Source organism: Opisthocomus hoazin, chromosome 21 (assembly GCF_030867145.1).
Source record: "Opisthocomus hoazin isolate bOpiHoa1 chromosome 21, bOpiHoa1.hap1, whole genome shotgun sequence".
In the NCBI taxonomy this organism is placed as follows: domain Eukaryota; kingdom Metazoa; phylum Chordata; class Aves; order Opisthocomiformes; family Opisthocomidae; genus Opisthocomus; species Opisthocomus hoazin.
This window is the reverse complement of record NC_134434.1, coordinates 15,436,438-15,450,332: the sequence shown is the minus strand read 5'-3', so window position 1 is coordinate 15,450,332 and position 13,895 is coordinate 15,436,438.

Genomic DNA, 13,895 nt, shown 5'->3' with positions numbered 1-13,895 from the left:
AGTCAGCCAGCCGTGCGGTGCCTGTCTTGACAGAGGCCGAGCGTACACCAGCCTGATCGCTGTCTACAGATGTCTGAGCAGGGTCAGTCTCAAGCCACTGTTTTCAAGCTACGCGCAAGTAAAAGAATACGTGGTATAAACATGTTGCTTCTTCCGTCAAGGACGAAGCGCTTTTTCAATACTCATCACCAGCAGCGTATGACCAGTGCCTCATAGCTCACTGTTCTGATTCAAGTATTAGAGGCCACTAATACCCAAGTCCTTTCAGCAACATGGTAGTAACCCATTCCTATAGGTTTTCAAGGACCAAATTTGTCTTGCTGCTGAGCCATGCCCATTCCATTGACAGTTCAACTTACCTAACCACCACAGCAGCTTGACCAATGACAAATTACACTCTTTATACAACCAACATTTCTGGAAGAGTGGATCGCTTCTAAGAAACCATGGGCACTTGCAAACCTGTCTTTTTGCAGAGAGGAAGAAAGCCAAGGCAAAAGCTGTGCGTGTGGCTGCCAGTTATAATTGAAATCATTTTAATAATTCATACCTCATTACCTTGCCACATGGCAGTTCAAAGACCATCTCCTAATCCTTTAACCCTTCTCTCCTGTGTCCTTTGGTTGGGTTTCTTAGTTTAATCAGTGAAGAAACAAAATTGGAAACGCTCATCAGCACTTGCCCATGGGAACAAAACACACGGGGGGCTGGTGAGCCTAAGATCTTAATTCCCTTCCTCCTGCCTTCCTTGTTTTCCTGATTTGATCCATCGCTGTCAGCTGAAACAACAAAGAAATCAGTGAACTACCTAGCGTATACCCCAAACCGTTGGCTGAAGCTGGAACTGCTTTATGGTGTGTCCAGGTCCTGTGCCACTAAGGGCAAGGGTTGGTTAGCAGCTTTCTATGGCCTGTTAGGAGCTGCTGGAAGCTGCAGATTTTGCACTGCGTCCTTTATCCTGGCAGAGCTCTTACCAGCTCTGAATTGTCCTCTGGGCAGTCAGTCCCATGGCTGTGCCCTTTGTCATTAGGCAGAATTAAGTTTTGTAAATCATAAGAACAGAGCATCACATTTTTTTAATGCTTTTGAAGCCACCTTGTTGCCCCCTTAGCCTTTTAGTGGGGTAAGACCTGATATCTGTTTACTGATTCTGTCCTACACAGGGAGATTAAAAACAAGATACTAGGCAGTAAAATTATTTACAGCTGCAAGTATGGTCCTGTTTGCTTATGAAAAGGAAATAGCCTTGTAAAACAGATTTATTTTAAGCACAGTGTATATTTACACACAGGAGGTGTCCCTCCTTCATAAGCTTAACTTGTGTGTATGAGGGAGACCAAACTATGTACACGCAAACATGCATCAACATGTGCAAAATAATAGCACTAGCATAAGATTTCAACACTAGAAATGCCAAGAACAGCAAAGATTATCGTTTATAGCTAGTTAATAAGTTCCAGCAAGCAGATACATAGAGCTATAGATGAACTGACTGATAGCCTAATGAAAGCTGCAGCAGAAGGAACATTGCAATCTCAGCGTGATTATCACCTCAGCTACAGCACACTTCACCCAGCCCACCTGCTTGCCGAGCCGTGGGCCTCCCAGTGCAGCACAAGCCCTGTTGCACCAACTGGCATACGAGTTCCTCTGTGCCCCAGGTCCCATCGGCATCTCTGCAAAGCCAAGGGGAAGGCTTCAGAAGAGCTGATGGCACAGAAGGTGACAGTGCCCTCAGACTGCAGCAGAAGGAAGCATGTGTGCCTACTGATTTTGAGGCAGCATAGTCTCCTGAGAAACAAATCTTGGTCAGCCAGCAGCAGAGCCAGAGCAGGGCCACCTTGGGGAACTTTTCAAATAAACACAGAACTCGAGCCTCAGGCGATGGAAATCTGCACAGCTCTAGTGGCTTATAGAAGAGGTGATTTCTACCAGCTAACCCATGGTGTTTTAAGCCTATCACTAAGGTTTGTCTGTTGGTCATACACAGCTGCTTCCAAGTCCTTGCTGCACTAGGTAGAGGGTGATGGCTCTGCCTCGTCCCTCTTTCTATATAGTGCGTATCAGACGAACTGCTGTGCCTGTGGATGGTCTGGATTTGAGTGGCTGGGGAGCCCCCCGTGCCTTTTCCCAGGAGGGATGAATGCCTGGCAAGCAAAGTGATCTTCACAGGGAATTTATTAGGCAGCCTGAGCAGCACTCCAGAAGCTACATATTACCTTTGAAGGCCTAAAATAGGTTCTATTGACATATCTCTACCTGCAGGGTGAGGACAAAGGTGATCAAACACAGGTTTCTTTCATGAATAAGCTTTGAGCTGAAGCACTCTCTCTTCGCTTAAGATGAAAAAGATGAGTACAATCAGTGTGACTCATGGAAGGGCTGTTTTGGTAATGTGCTGGGATGCTCAGCTGAAGAGGCCATTTCAACATTTAGACCCCATCTGACATATGCTCCTCTTCTCAAATGTTGCAGAATCAAGATTCTCAGGTGGGTATTTGCCTTCACAACACTGACAAGAATTCCTAATTTCCCTTTTTATCATGACTCAAAATAACAAGCACTGCCAGGTTACAAAACGAAGATTTTCAAGCAGTATCAGGTTGGATTTTCCAATTTGTAGGAGAGTGAAAGTGAAGGTCACAGTCATCGAGCTTGATAAGTGGGCCTGGGTGAACCTCATGAGATTCAACTAGGCCAAGTGTAAGGTCAGGGTCAGGGTAACCCTCTCTATCAATACAGGGTGGGGGATGAAGGGATTAAGAGCAGCCCTGCCAAGAAGGACTTGGGAGTACTGGGGGATGAAAAGCTGGGCGTGAGACACCAATGTGCGCTTGCAGCCCAGAAGGCCAACCGTATCCTGGGCTGGCTGCACCAAAAGAAACATGGTCAGTAGGTTGAGGGAGGGGATTCTGCCACTCCACTCTGGTGAGACCCCTCCAGGAGTCCTGCATCTGGCTCCACTCTCAGCACAGGACAGACCTGGAACTGTTGGAGCAGGGACAGAGGAGGGCACAAAAATGGTCAGAGGGCTGGAACCCCTCTGCTGTGAGAGCTGGGGCTGTTCAGCCTGGAGCAGAGCAGGCTGCAGGGAGACCTTAGAGCAGCTGCCAGTACCTGAAAGGAGCCTGTAGAAAAGAGGAGGAAAACCTTTTCAGCAAGGCCTGTTGTGATAGAACAAGGAGTAATGGCTTTAAACTAAGGGAGAGCAGATTTAGACTGGATATAAGGAACAAATTTTTTACACTGAGGGCAGTGAGGCCCTGGCACAGGTTTCCCAGAGAGGTAGTGGAGGCACCATCCCTGGAAACATTCATGGTCAGGTTGGACGGGGCTCTGAGCAACCTGATCCTGTAGAAGATATCCCTACTCGTGGCAGGGGGGGTAGGCTAGATGAACTCTTAAGTTCCCTTCCCACCCAAAACATTCTATGATCATTACAACTGTCTCCTTATTCAGAGTGCTTTATAGGAGAATTTGGCCCCACTTCTAATCAGCATTTGGTATGGGAGAGCTTGGGGCTCTTCCAGTCTGGGCAAAGGGCCAGAAAGTGCATCTGAACAGAAAAATAAGCAATGTCCATTCTAATTTCACTGAGAAAACCAGGTGAAATACAAAAATAAGTCCATTAAAACAGAGCTCTGATTCAGTTCTGTAGCATTCTTCCCACTGTAACAGCATTAGCAATTACAGTAAAACAGGCGAGCCAACTGATCTTGATTTTGGTTATGTTCTTTTAAGAAGGATACAAACAGTGTCTCAGAGAAACTGCTGCCAATGTGTAGCATAACTATGTGAGTCATACAAGGGATCAAAAAAGGAGCCGTGAATCATGGAATGGATCAGTCCATCTCCTGATTCACGAGGAGGTGCCAAAGCCCTGTCCTGAACTGCTGTGAAACAGTATCTGCTCCCAAATTTGTCGTCTCTCAAAGCTGGCTGCTGATCCCTCCTCACCATTCCCAGGCACATTGCACCCTTCAGCCAGCTTTCCATAGCTCAATCTCCTCCAGCTCTTCCGTTCCAAAACCATGTTAGTCTCTTAATGGACCTCAAGCATTACCCAGTTCAACATGAAGGAAGCTGACCATTTCTCTCCTCCCTCCCTGGCTACCCCAGCCAGCTACGCTGCCAACTTCCAACACATCCTGGCCATATATTTAGTCTGCAGCAATTCGCTTTGCATTGTTTCACGCATGTTCCAAGTGCAGGGATTACACATCCAGCGAGGCATCCAGCAGTCTCTGTAAAAGCCTGGAGTTTCAGAGATTTGACTCATCATGCTGCTGCTGCCAGAGGTGAAGAGACTGCCTGGTCTACCGGGCACCACGGAGCCAGAGGAGCCCAGGAGAAACTCAGGGCGACAGTCCAAAATCCACATCTGTCTGTACTGACAGAGTGTGCAGAGTAGGGTGAGAGTTAACATCAACCATGTTCCAAAAATGAACGCCCCAAACAGGGCACCATCATGGGCACTGTATGGTATAGTGTCTGAAACACCGTAGAGTGACCATAAAGCCCTTGAAATGACAAAAATGACACCCAGCAAAAATACATTTCCAGCTCAGGCTCCTTCACTGCCTGTTGTTTATCAGGAAAGGTTGGGTTGAGGTACATGGTTGGAGGCAAATGGTTGTCACCAATGTGAGACACCTCCTCAGTAATCCAACCCTTTTCATTTGTTCACCTACAAAGGAGCCAATGATCATAGAATCATATGATCAGTTGTAATGATCATAAAATCGTAGAATGCTTTGGGTGGGAAGGGAACTTAAGAGTTCATCTAGCCCACCCCCCCTGCCACGAGTAGGGATATCTTCTACTGGATCAGGTTGCTCAGAGCCCCGTCCAACCTGACAGTGAATGTTTCCAGGGATGGTGCCTCCACTACCTCTCTGGGAAACCTGTGCCAGGGCCTCACTGCCCTCAGTGTAAAAAATTTGTTCCTTATATCCAGTCTAAAGCTTGCCTGTAACTGAATATCTGACAATTCTTTCCAAAAGACTTTTATTCTGCTCCTGGGCCAACCAGCATCTCCAGTCTAAGCACGGAGCTAAACACATTAGACCAAAGCACATCAACAGTCTTGAAGAATCACCTGCAGTGACCCAGCACAGAGTAGACATGAGCAAGGTCTGAGAGCAGGCCGGGGAAGGTGGGAGGACAGCAGACTGGGGTGGTGCTGGAGCAGCAGTGTCTGGCACTCCTGCCTGGGTATTTCACTGCAGCGGACAGGATTTAACAAACACCTCCGAAGCTGAGCATAAGTTGCTTCCCAAGAAGCAGCGATCCAGGGGCTGCTCAGACTGACCTGTGTCCTCTCTCCAAGCTAGAGATACAAACAGGCTGGAACTCAGAAGCAGAGCCATCGCTGCCCCAACCCCTAAGATTTCCAGCCCTGAACCAGCACACTGGAGGTGAGACTGACTTGGGGAAAGCAACATCTGATGTGCAGGAACAGGACCTGCTTATCCCAGCGATAGCTCTTCTCAGCACTGCTCCATACACCATGTGAGGAGCCACAGTCCCTGCCTGGGGCAGAAACAGTTTCTTTTGCTCTGTTCTTGTCAAGCGTTTGAAGGCGGTGCAGTCAGCACTGGGAATTCCAGCATTTGGGCGCTGCAGGTGAAAGGTGTGTATGCTGGGTCCTAGTCGTTACCACAGCAGAGACGCAGCAACCGCTTGCATCTCTGAAAATATGCACGGGAAGGGGCCTGCACAAGGGTCTTGGTACTGTGAGGAAACCACGGAATAGTTGCTGTTGGTCAGATTAAACAGTTCTGCAGTTTCCCAGGCAGAAAATCTGCTCAGAGATGAGCAGGAGCTCAGATGCCGTGTGTCCTAGTGTCCACCCAGCTCCAGAACACCCTCCAGCACTGGGCCACGGTGCCCAGCAGGAGCCAGGCTAACCCGACTATGAGAGCAGAAAACGAAACACGGTGGTTTTCTCCCTGCAGCACCTTCCCCCCTACCTGCCTGCTCACCCCACACACAGCGGTAGGCAAATTCCTGAGGAAATAGCGCCCTCTCGTGTCCAAGGCGGAGACAGCAAGAAATGCTTCCAGAAGTGGAGAACGAAGCAAGCCAGCCCTACTGCAACAGCTGCACGGGGGCCATTCGGCTCCTTATTCTTGACTTTAGAGCAGTGGTCTGCAGGCTGCGGACAAGGGGTTTAGAGAGGAGGGGTAGGGGACCTGCCCTCCAGAGCATCTGCAGAAGATAGCAAAGGAACATACACTACTGTTACCGGTTTAAGTTCAGTAATCGAGAATCTCAGCCTCGCTTGAAAATATTTAGGAGTCCACAAGCTGTAAAAGGTGAAAAGCACTGATTCCACAAAAACACAGGTCAAATAACATGGAAATTCATTAACCTTGCCTGCTAGCCTAGCACCCAGAGATCTTTGTGGTTGACACTTGCTCCTACCATCAGACTGCCCAGCATGAATCGCGAATCACAGGATGTTCGGGGTTGGCAGGGCCCTCTGTGGGTCACCCAGCCCAACCCCCTGCCCAAGCAGGGTCACCCAGAGCAGGCTGCGCAGCACCGCATCCAGGTGGGTCTTGAATATCTCCAGAGAAGGAGACTCCACAGCCTCCCTGGGCAGCCTGGGCCAGGGCTCCATCAATGCGGGAACAGATCGGCGCAGAGGAATTAAATACCAACAGCTCCGTTGTTACCAGTGCTCTGCTACAAACAGTTAAACTTTTACCAAAATCTATTAGCTTGGCGTGTTTCCCATCTACAACATTTCTGTGCTTTACTTCCAAGAACCTGAGATGCTTTCTGTGCTCCCAGCGCTGCGTGTGACAGGGTACGAGCCGCACAAGATACGAACGCGACAGGGGACTTGCCAAGGTGCAGTCCTGTGAACCATCTTTGGTTTAAATTGTGTTTTCACTTTTAATTGGGATGTTAACCTGCCACTCAGCTCTCTCTTCAGGTATGAGCTGTTATCACTAACCACAATTACATGTTCGTTTGCATTCTTACTCCATCCTTAACTCTCAGAACAAACCGTCTGAGCGTGACTCGAGCAAGGCACAGGCGTTTGCCTCTGGCACAGCGTTGCCCCAGCAGGCCCAGGGCTATTTCTCGGGGGCTTTGGAGGGGGGTGGTCTCTCCAGCAACCAGTGCAACCCGCCGGTGGGACACAACTCGTGCTGGTTCGTAGATAACACAGGCGCTGCTCATCCGTATCTCACACGATCATTCAGGCTTCTGCACGTGGGGTTTCTTTCTTTGGTTTGGGGTTTTTTGTTTTTCTTTTGTCCATGGCGTTTCTACACGATTGTTTTATCACACATAGCATGAAGTGTGATAGTAACCCTGCAGGCAGAGGTACCGCATCTTCTGATGCGTTTGGCTGCTTCATTGGCTTTAGTCTGCTCACCAGCAGCCAGTGTAAAGATATTTCCTGCTGTCCCATCCAGGAAGGCTTGCTCATTCCAGGAATGCAGAAGGTGCCATCTCCATTTCACTTCCCCTTGGCTGGTTTCTGTCCATCTCCTACCATTACTTGTAAAGCATCAAACACACAAGCCATTTAGCTTGGAATAAGTGATAAATAGCAATAAAATAGCCTACTGCAGAAGTGAGATCGACAACATGTATATCATTTGGATATAATTAGAATGTTAATATGCATTAAATCGTATTTGAGAATTTCAGAAGTATTTAATACAAGGGGATTTGCATATCTACCACTGAGTTTTTAATCCTTGATAAATGTGTAGAATAATCAATTATTCAATGAACATACAAGAGTTCGCTGATTAAATCTCAATTATATAGGCAAGTCTTACCCACTCTATTTATTATGACTGTTCTCCCAGCATTGCCTAATTAAGCCGCATTTGATTATGGGGTGAAAAACATTCATTGCAGATATTGTGGCTATGTAATTGATGCATATCAGTGGCCTGGCTGTTAAGCCCTAATAAATACATTTTAAACAGCTAATTATTTAATTAACAACAGTGTCTTCCAATCTCATTATGAAGCATACTGAAGTCCTTTCATCAACATCCTAATAGGACTGAAACCACTGGAAGCTGCTTCACTGTTTTCACCCCTCTCCACCACGCATCAGTGTTGCTGGGATGCTTCCAGCTCTGCTGCCATGCTTCGAAGAGAAACTGCACTGCATGGGCTGGGATCCACCAGTCCAAACCGCTATCTGCAGCACGGACACCTACATCTGAGCTGACTGTTTGTCTGTCATAGTCCAGGGAGAGGACTAGACTGTAGCAGAGGATGCTGTGTTTTCTTCTGTAGGACAAGTGCAGCTCATCAGGATCTTTTGCTGCAAGCATCCCGCTGCTTCTGCAGACTCTAAAAGCAGCCGCAGATGTACCCTTCTCCACTGTGGACAACTGAAGGTCAGCAAGATGAGGCTCGCCTTTTATAGCACTTGTTTAATCAGATTTTCTGAACTCCGTGGTTTCTCATCCATTTCTTGAAAGGTTGGCAAAACATTCCAGGTCAAGCTATTTTTACTCATTAATTGGCCCATGGCATAAGAGGCAGCTGTGTGATGTTCCCCACCTCCAGTTCGCATAGATCAAGCGACACAAAAGCAAGGACCTTTTGTAACTCTTCCATGGCTGGAGTCCTTTTGCATGAGAAAGATTTGGCAACTTTTGGACATCACCACATCAGGTGTCTTAAGGTTAGTTTCAGTCCTCAGTACGGCAACTTGAAAAGTTGCTGAAAAATTAAAACCTCCACAGTGTGCCCAAGATGTGTTTGTTGTCTTCCAACTATGAGAATTTAGGTGTTCTTCCTTGCTGAGATCGTTTTACCAGAAAAGCTACCACATAAACACTTGTAGAAAAAGGAAAGCAAAGAGTCTGGATGAACTCTCCCTACATATACACACATACCCACAACACCAGCTCCCAAATAAGTGTACACATAGGGTAGACACATTAGGAGGAGAGATTTCATGACAGCTGCTGAAGCTCAACAGCCCTGTGACTCTCTGGTGCTTGTTTGCAAGATTTGTAGTTTAGTTTACTAAAGTGCTGTCTGTTGCTTGTGGTTTAAAATGAGCATTGCTCCAAAAGTTTCCATTTTCTTCAGATTGAAACATTCAACCTGCTCTAACTACCCAAGGTTGAAAGCACTTGACTAGCTCATGTGTTTTTAATGCATTTGCTAAACTGAAGTAAGATTTACTAATGCAAAATCAGAGGGATACAATCACAGCAGACCCCAACATAAGCAGATGAAGTTACAAATTTTTTTTGCTAAAACCTAAGGAAACAACCCAAGAGCTCCTCAAAGCAGTCTGCAAAGCACGTCTGCCCGCCTTTCCCAGCTGAGATGCCTCATATAAAGTGATCCCTGAAAATACCATAACTTCATTGCCCATCTGTTTCCTATTGTAGAATTATGTGCTTCTTTTTTTTTTTTCCCCTAGAAGCCAGAAACAGTGAAGGTTTGCAAAAAACACCTGAAAAGGAGGATGTGAAGTACAATCCCCAGTACCAGCCAAAGCCTGTCTGTGTCCTCTGGAACCAGCCTGCCCGGGCTGCGTTCAGAACAGAGGCCATTTCGCTCATTTGGTGTTTTAGGTAACAAGCGCTGGCAGCCCTGATAGAACACAGCCTTACTCTGCCAAACTCAGTGCAGAGGAAGCCGTGCACAAGTCTGCACATCACTCACCCAAAGCTACTGTTCCAACCACACTGTGCCACAAAGGCGTGCACGAGAGAGGCAACAAAGCTCTGAGCTGCTTGTGTACAGGGTCACTATAACTGTTTCTCTTCGTGTCAAACATCCAGATCTATTTTCTAATAAATAATCTAGTATGATAGACAAGTTAACCCCTTCAGGAACTCTGTATGCCCCTTTACGAAGTACCAAAACTAATAGTAGCATCATGTTCTCAGTACATTTGGGACCATCTGTTTTCTGCCCCTAAATCCAAGTTTTATGGCAGCAAAGAGCACACCTGCCTTTCAGAGGTTGGGAAGCATCCTTAAGGTCCAAGCAGCAAGTCAAGCACTTCACAAGCTCCAAAAAATCAGGCACTGTAAGATATCAAACCAAAATTTTGTGTGTTAAAACAAGTACTGAATACTAGTATTTTAAAACTCCGATTGAATTATCTCAGTATTGTCTGTTTTGATACAGTGTCTCAGAAAGACTCAAAGGAGAATACTCTCCTATTTTCATCCTGGGAAGCTATGTGGAAGCAGCAGCAATCTATTACACACTGGGGTTAAATGCAGGCCCTTTGGGGTAAGGCAAATGTTGAAAAGAAATACAGCTACCTGCATTATTCACCCATGGCTGATGGTCAAATTGCAGAGATTTCTCTGGAGAGGGTTCATCTGTTTTCAGTTGCAAGCTGATTTTTCCTGGGAGGAAGACTCCAAGTTAAAGATCTATCTTTAAGACTAATCTTCAAAAGAATTTTAATGAAGCAGAATTCTTAAACGTAGAAAATTAAAGAGGCTTCTGTTTTATCCCTGGTATCTAAATCCTGTAGGCAACATGAAACTCACTGAAATACTTCTAAGCCTGAATAATGCAAAATGTACAGATGAAAATCTTCCTCTGATGAATATTTGATAGGAATAGGCTCAGGGTGGAAGGTGGAGAGCACACCTTTGCACCCCCATGTGTCTGTATGTACATGCAGAAAGCTCTAGAGATTTAGATGCTGCCGTTGGCACGCGAGAGCATGACTGTCAGCTGCCGTTTGCACTGCCCAGCCGGGGAGCACATCCTCCCGCTCGCTGGAACCTTCACTGGTAGCTGAATCACTGTCCCTCGAGCTTATCGAGCCCCTCCACATGAAGCATCCACCTGCTCTGTCCTAAACTGCTTCAGGAGTTACGTTTTATTATTGAGTGCAAATTGCACATCAACAATACCTTTCTCACAATAGCTCTCTTGCGTTGCTACCAACTCTACACCAGATTTTTTATACAAGTCGGTCTCCTCATGCAGCAGTACCTTCAAGGTCCCCTGTTCTGGTCCAAACCTTACAGCTGATGTTACTCAAAGAACAAAGGAGTTTTGTTTGCCTGACACTTCTAGTTACACCCAACATTTTGAGCACAGCTCAATATCAGTTTAGCCAAGTTACAAGGAAATTCAACTCTAGCACAGACTTCATGAATTATGCCACCAGCAGAGGCCTTCAGGAACAGGCTGGGAAAGCACTTAGCTCCTGGGCTGGTCTAGATCCAGATGCAGCAAATTATTTTTTGTAGTAGAGGCATGGGCCAGAAGACCTCTCAGACTCCTTTCTAGCTCTACATTTCTATTAGGTCTCATCATCTTTGCTGGCCCTCGCCCATTGCTTCTGCTTTAGCATCCTTCAAGATGCCTCTTCACATGTTTTGGTAATATCCTAGGTCTTTTTCCATTCTCTTAAGAGGATGTATTTTTAACAACACAGGGGGTTCTCTCCTTCATTAATGAGGTTGCCAGTGGTCTCTCAAGCTAAGCATAGGAACAGATATTAATTTAAACCTTTATACTACTACACCATTAAACACCACTATGCGATCAAGGGTTTTCCTGTTAAATATGGATGCCAACACCTGCTGTAATATCCACCATTTAAAGCATTTTAAACATGCTTTCACAGATATCAAAAAAAGCAAAACAAAGTCATTTGAGACCACAAAGTAGATGGTCTACATACAAAAGCAGGGAGGAAAAGACCAAAGAATAAAAATGCAGCTTTCAGCTCTTACAGATTAGACTTACCACTGGGCAAATACATTGCCAGCACCAACATTATGGAACAATTCACAATGTAATGCTTAGCTGCCTGCCTTCCTAATCACAGGCTTGCAGCGTAGCTGAAAAGAGTAAAATTATCTTAGGGGTTGATTTAGACACCTGCTGGGCAAAGGACAGTCACAGAGGAAGTGTTGTACCAGGGAGGGGACGACAGCTGATGTGCAAGATGCGAGTTGCTGCATTTAAGACAGTAGCAAAAACATAGCAGAGCTGCAAAAGGGTAGAATGTCACCTCATTCGCCTGCTAACTTGGCTGAGACCACTTCCAGAGCAAGCACAGGGCATGCTCAGGGCCATGCTAGCTACTGGATGTGCTGGAGACACCTGTAAAGCACAGGACCTTGCTCAACCAACACTACGCTGGCGCACCTTCCTCAGAGCAGAACAGCACCTTTGCTCCCTGCCTTTTCCAAACACCTCAGGGACCATAGCTATGAACTTCCCTTGCTCATTCCAGGATATCTTTACACTAGCATTATCACAAGTAATTCAGCTTCAAAAATTCATTGTACTGGCCCACATGAGCTCCTGTTTCACCCGTTCAACACAGCAGGTTAGCACACAGAGCTGCGTTGCTTTTCTGAGACCAAGCTTCTGCTTGAATACAGCCAGGGTGTTTCATGCACCTCTCTAACCAGGTTCTGCCCCAGAACAACCACAGCCTGCCTCAAGGAGGCGAGAGGTCAGCAATTTTCTACCAGGACTTCTAACCTACAGTTGTAGGCCCTGTGATTTCTAAACCAAACAAAAACCAAAGAAGGAAATGCAAGACAGAACTAAAGAACATTTCTGTACAACTTTTAGAACGCAGCTTTGGAACCAACAAGAATAGCACAGCACTTACCTAAAAGTCCTGACTGATAGCTTAAACAAACCAGCTCCTTCTCCTTCTCCTCCTCTGTTTTATCTTGTGAAGCCCCGTGCACCTGAGGAAGCCCCAGCTGCACCTCATTACCTGTCCATTTCAACTGGAAGGAACGTTCAACCAGGAGTTAGCTTCCTGCCTCCTGCTGCTCTGAAACTGCCTCTATGCCCAGATGCGTAGTGTTAGGAAATTAGAGTCGTTTAAAGGGGAGTATGTTATAGCTGAGCACACTTAAAATTTACTATGAAAAAGTTACTTTACCCAGAAAATGACCTGTAAGAGCTGACAATATATTGCCCCAGCAGATGCAAATAATCTGCAGATTTGTCCGTCTATGACTCTGGCTGAAGAGCATTCCAAGAACCCTATTCATAGAGCATGTTAGCATGACCCTTGGGATGATCAACCAGCCAGGCCACCTAACAGCTGACAGAGTTCAACGGCAGACCAAGACTGTCATGTCACAGCTCAGAGTAACCGGTACAGTCTGTGGTCAAGAGAAATCCAGGGCCGTCAGGCAGAAAGCACAGCAGATCAATGCACAGGTGTAGGCAGAAAGTAATCGCACAGCTTTTAAATGAACTGAGTATTTGATAGCGTTTTCCATCTTGGATTATTGATTCATTGAGTCTTGGGCTTGTACCTGAAAGTACCCAGTACTGCAATGAATATTCCTATTTGCCCTATAACCCTTCAGACATAATTGTTGTACATCTTTGAACCTAGCAGACAGATAGCAATACATGTTAGAGCGTGATTTTTCCCATCCAGCAATCAGTTTTCAATCACTAAAATAGCTCTGCTTAAACTGGAAAAAAAAACCCCAAACACCAACACCACAAAAATTCTTGTTTAGTCTCTGCCTCTTAAGCAGCTGCTTTGTTAATACTCCAGTTCCCTCCCTGCACTTTGTCACTGTCAGACCGGGACCTCATGATTCTGCATCCTGCAGGGCACATCTGAGGCACATGGCTTTAACAGAGCAAGCTCGGGTACTGCTAACAGCATAGCTGGGGCGTGTGGGACCTCAGTGCATCTCAGATGCCAGTGGATTCGTTCAGCACCTGTACAGATGCCAAGCCTTGTGAAAGTCAGCGCTGCTGCATCAGGAATTGAACACTGGTAACTGATACACCTACGTGAACGCCACACTGCAACACCGAGGTACCCAGGCAAGCCCTGAGCGTGAGAGCATATTGGAAGTGGTCTAACTATGGGCAGAGTACCTGAGCCCAGGAGAACGCTACGGCTGCAACAGCCAGGC